This window comes from Giraffa tippelskirchi, chromosome 8 (assembly GCF_054371585.1).
Source record: "Giraffa tippelskirchi isolate mGirTip1 chromosome 8, T2T-mGirTip1v1.2.pri, whole genome shotgun sequence".
In the NCBI taxonomy this organism is placed as follows: domain Eukaryota; kingdom Metazoa; phylum Chordata; class Mammalia; order Artiodactyla; family Giraffidae; genus Giraffa; species Giraffa tippelskirchi.
In genome coordinates, this window is record NC_137282.1 from 144,686,005 (window position 1) to 144,692,004 (window position 6,000).

Genomic DNA, 6,000 nt, shown 5'->3' on the forward strand with positions numbered 1-6,000 from the left:
ATTTATCAATTTTTTTTCTTTCACAGATCATATTCTTGGTATACTATCTAAAAAATCATCTCCAGGGATTTCCCTGGTAGTTAAGTGGCTCAGACTCCCTTCTCCCAATCCACAGAACCTGGGTTCAGTCCCTGGTGGGGGAATTGGATGCCACATGCCAAAAATAAGACAAATACATAATTAAATATTTTTTAAAAAGTCATCACCAGGAGTTCCCTGATGGTCTAGTGATTAGGATTCAGTGCTTTCACTACCCTGGCTCAGGTTCAACCTCTGAGCACAGAATTGAGATTCTGTAAGCTGTGTAGTGTGGTGAATAGTTATCACCAAACCTGAGGTCAGCTAGGTTTTCTCCTATGTTATCTAGAAAAGTTTTACATTTTACATTTAGGTCTGACCTGTCACCTACTTTTGAAATGGCAACCCACTCCAGTATTCTTACCTGGAAAATCTCATGAACAGAGGAGTCTGGTGGGCTATAGTCTGTAAGGTTGCAAAGAGTTAGACACAAATGAGAGACTGAGTGTGCACACATATCATCTACTTGAATTAATATTTGTGACATAGGATCTGTGTCTAGATTCATTTTTATTTTGCATGTAGTTTTTTCTGAATTGTTTGTTGAAAAGACAACTCTTTATTAAGTTGTCTTTGCTCCTTCATCAAAGATCAGTTGGCTGGATTGGTTTAGGTCTATATCTAGGCTCTTTATTCTGCTACATTGATCTACTTATTTATTCTTTCACCAATACTATAGTGTCTTGATCACTGTAGTTTTATAACAAATCTTGAAGCTAGATAATGTCAGACCTCCAACCTTGTTCTTCAGAGGTGGTGGTGGAGGTTTAGCTGCTAAGTCATGCCCAACTCTTGCAACCCCATGGACTGTAACCCACCAGGCTCCTCTGTTCATGGAATTTTCCAGGAAAAGATGCTGGAGTAGGTGGCCATTTCCTTCTCCAAGCTGTTCTTCAGTATCCTGTTGGTTATTTTGAATCTTTCAATATACTTTAAAATCAGTTTATCAATATACATAATATAACTTGCTGGGATTTTTACTATATCCTCCAAAGAATGGGCTCATTTAATCTAAGTAATCAAATTTATGGGCTTAGTCAAATTTCCTGACTATAGAGCCTGAAGACCAAAACTACTGAGACTGAGTGCTGCAACTGCTGAAACTCATGTGCCTAGAGCTGGATCAAGAGAAGCAACAAGAGAAGCCACCAAAAAAAGGAAGCCCACACACAAAAATGGAGAGGAACCCCAGCTCACCACAACTAGAGAAGCCTCCAGGTAGGAACAAAGACTGAGGGCAACCAAAAATAAGCAAATGAATAAACTGTTTTCTAAAAAAAGTGGAAGAGAGAGGCATAAGAAGATGAGAATCAGAGAAGATGTGACAAGGGAAGCAAAGCTTAGAGTAATGCAATTGCTGGCTTTGAAGATGAATGGGGTCCAGAGTTAAGGAATGTGGGCCACCTCTAGAAGCTAGAAAAAGCAAGAAAAAGAATTGTCTAAGAGAATTTCCAGAAGGAACAGACTTGCCAACAGCTTGGTTTTAGTCCAGTGAGAGCCTTTTTAGACTTCTGATCTACAAAACTGCAGGACAAGAATTTTGTGCTAAGCCACTTAGTTTCTGACATGAGGGCAATTGTACAGTAGTTTGAACATTCTTTGGCATTGCCTTTCTTTGGGATAGGAAGGAAGACTGACCTTTTCCAGTCCTGTGGCCGCTGCTGAGTTTTCCAAATTTGCTGACATATTGAGTGCAACACTTTAACAACATCATCTCTTAGGATTTTAAATAGCTCAGCTGGAATTCCATCACCTCCATTAGCTTTGTTCATAGTAATGCTTCCTAAGGCCCACTTGACTTCACATTCCAGGATGTCTGGCTCTAGGTGAGTGAATGACCACATCATCCTGGTTTTCTGGGTCATTAAGACCTTTTTTGTATAGTTCTTCTTGTGTATTCTTGCCACCTCTTTTTAATATCTTCTGCTTCTGTTAGGTCCTTGCTGTTTCTGTCCTTTATTGTGCCTATCTTTGCATGAAATGTCGGTATTTACAATTTTGTTAAAGAGATTTCTAGTCTTTCCCAGTCTGTTGTTTACCTCTATTTCTTTGCATTGTTCACTTAAGAAAGCTTTATCATCTCTCCTTGCTATTGTCTGGAAGTCTGCATTCAGTTGAGTATATCTTTCCCTTTCTCCTTTGCCTTTCGCTACTCTTCTTTTCTTAGCTATTTGTATGGCCTCCTCAGACAACCCCTTTGCTTTCTTGCATTTCTTTTTCTTTGGGATGGTTTTACTCACCACCTCCTGTACAATGTCACAAACCTCCATTCATAGTTCTTCAGGCACTCTGTTCATCATATCTGATCCCTTGAATCTAATTGTCACCTCCACTATATAATCATAAGGGATTTGATTTAGGTCAAATGGCCTAGTAGTTTCCCCTACTTTCTTCAATGTAAGCCTGAATTTTGCAGTAAGGAGTTCATGATCTGAGCCATAGTCAGCTCCAGATCTTGTCATTGCTAACTGTATAGAGCTTTGCCATCTTCACCTGCAAAGAATATAATCAGTCTGATTTTGGTATTGACTGGTGATGTCCATGTGTAGAATCTTCTCTTGTGTTGTTGAAAGAGGGTGTTTTCTATGACCAAGGCATTCTCTTGCCAAAACTCTGTTAACCTTTGCCCTGCTTCATTTTGTACTCCAAGGCCAAACTTGCCTGTTACTCCAGGTATTTCTTGACTTCCTACTTTTGCATTCCGGTCTCTTACGATGAAAAGGGCATCTTTTTTTGGTGTTAGTTCTAGAAGGTCTTGTAGATCTTCATAGAACCATTCAGATTCAGCTTCTTTGGCATTAGTGATTAGTAATTGGGGCATAGACTTGGATTACTGTGATGTTGAATGATTTGCCTTGAAAACAAACTGAGATCATTCTGTCATTTTTGAGATTGCACTCAGGCACTGCATTTTGGACTCTTGTTGACTATGAGGGCTACTTCATTTCTTCTAAGGGATTCTTGCCCACAGTGGTAGATATAATGGTCATCTGTATTAAATTTACCCATTCCTGTCCATTTTAGTTCACTGCTACCAAGGTAATGCTCAAAATCCTTCAAGCTAGGCTTCAGCAGCATGTGAACCAAGAACTTGCAGATGTACATGCTGAATTTAGAAAAGGCAGAGGAACCAAAGATCTTATTTTCTTGGGCTACAAAATTACTATGAACAGTGACTGCAGGAAATTAAAAGACCCTTGCTCCTTTGAAGAAAAGCTATGACAAACCTATACAGCATATTAAAAAGCAGAAACATTGCTTTTTGAAAAAAAGCCCGTATAGTCAAAGTCATGGTTTTTCACTTCCTAAGTATCTCACCATGCTGGGCACGATCCGAGATGCTGGGAGGACAAAAAAGATCAAGTCCCTATTCTCATGAAGCTTATCTTCTAGCGGATGGAGACAGATACAAGGCAAATAAATAAAAAAAAATATGGAAAACAAACAAAACAAAACAAAAAGTCATGGTTTTTCCAGTAGTAACGTATGGGTATGAGAGTTAGACCATAAAGAAGACTGAGCACCAAAGAATTGATGATTTTGAATTGTGGTGCTGGAAAAGACTCTTGAGAGTCCCTTGGACTTCAAGGAGATCAAGCGAGTCAATCCTAAAGGAAATCAATATTTATCAGAAGGACTGAAGCTGAAGCTCCAATACCTTGGCCACGTGATGCAAAGAGTCCTCTCATTGGGAAAGACCCTGGTGCTGGGAAAGATTGAGGACAGGAAGAAAAGGGGGCGACAGAGGATGAGATGGCTGGATGGCATTCCTGACTCAATGGACATGAGTTTGGGCAAACTCTGGGAGATAGTGAAGGCCAGGGAAGCCTGGTGTGCTGCAGTCCATGGGTTACAAAGAGTCAGGAACAATTTAGCAACTGAACAACAACCACAATTAAGTTTGTCCTAATTTGTTGCAGAAGCAATAGGAAATTAATACAATTATCAAAATTCATCAAACTCTACACTTAAAATGCATGAATCTTATTGTATATAAATGTCTTACCAGAAAAGAGACCTAAGGGACTTCCCAGGTGGTCCACGGGTAAGACTCTGCACTTCCAATGCAGGGGGCCTCAACTTGATCCTTGCACATGCCACAAGCCACAACTAAGAGATGGAATGCTGCAACTAAAACTCCTCATGCCTAGTGCATCCTAAATAAATGAATACATTTTGCTTTAAAGGAAACGTTAGAGAACTGTATTGTTGCTTTCTGTTTTGAACAGCACAGAGTTGGTGTAATCAATCATCACAGAGTTCCCAAATCAAGCCATGGGAATCAGAGACAACCCACGCCTTGATTGGCCAGAGATCACTACAGGAAACAGGAATAACCCCTGGTAATTCTTTGTGATTCTGGCAATTTTATTTTCACATTGTTTCCTCAAACATCATTTGGTCACTGTATTAACTAGTGTTATGTGATATCATGTCAGGCACTAGGTTTCAAAAAGTATTAAAGAGGCTCTTCTGTTGAAAAATTCAGTAAGTCCCCTACATACAAATAACTTCCATTACAGGAGTGCATCCATAAGTCCAGTTTGTTCACAAAGTTAACCTAGATACCCAACTAACACAATCAACTATATAGTACTGTACTGTAATAGGTTTATAATACTCTTCACACAAATAATACATAACAAACAAAAAATAAAATAGACATTTTAATCTTACAGTAGAGTAGTACAATACAACAGCTGGCATTCAGGGGCTGGCATGGAGTGAACAGGCAAGAAGAGCTACTGACTGGAGGAGGGAGAGGAGGTGGGAGATGGTAGAGCTGAAGGATTGTCAGCAATAGGAGATGGAGGGCAAGGTGCAGTGTCACTCATGCCTGACATTGAAGATATAAGTTCTGATTTCTTGCTGAATTCAATTCTATCTACCCTCTTTTAAAAGATGATCCAGTGATGTCTGGGTAGTAGCTCTTTTTTTCTAACCATAAATGACACAGTAGCACTGTATTGCTTTCTGAACAGCTGCTACATCCTTTGTGTACCGTTACAGATTCAGGTTCTGTGCTCAAAAGCTAAGAGTGCCTCTTCAAATAAAGAAAATTCCCTTGCCGTTTCCTGCGTGGTGAATCACTTCAGTTCTTCAGTTACTTCTTCTTCCTCTTATCTCTCTTCTTCCTTTTTCTGGGCCTCCAATTCCTGGTGCTTCTTAGCAGTACCAAATACATCACTGATGCTTTTACACTTGCTTCTGGACATCCTGGACTTGGAAGAAAGATACTGTACTCTATACAGTACCGTACAATAAAGTACACAAAAGCACAACCACTTGTAGCGGAGGCATGTGACAATGTAAGGCAGACAGGTGAACTAACTCACGTGACTGGACAAGCGAATGCATGTGGGCATTTTTGAAAGTTCTGCAACTTGAAGATTCATATGTAGAGGACTTACTATGTGCTAGGGCAACCTCTTTCCCTTTTTCTTCTCTAACTATGCTCATGGGGCCATTCCCATAGCTAGACTTTTGCCTTTGTTCTTACCTCTGCCTGTACCTGTCTTTCACCATATACATCCAAGACTTTCTCCCTTATTTCCTTCAGGTTTCTGCTTAAATGTCACTGCTTAGACAGGCCTTCTCTAACAACCTTATATCACATAGCACTCCCAGCATATTCCCAGGTATTCTTGACCCCTCTTATCCTATTTTTGTTTTTCGCTATAAACTTATCACTACTTTGTCTAACTATATATAAATATATTTATGTTCAGTTGTTCGTTGCTTATTTCTCCCTACTAGAACTTAGGTTCTAGAGAATAGAGATTTGATTTTTTTTGCACTACAGTAATCTCAACATCTAGAGTGGACCTGGCAAAAAGCAGGCATTAAGTATTTGCTGAATGGCTGCCTTTGAGATAAAGTGCACAGGAGAGGGAGTGGATTTGAGTTTAATGATTTCCCCAT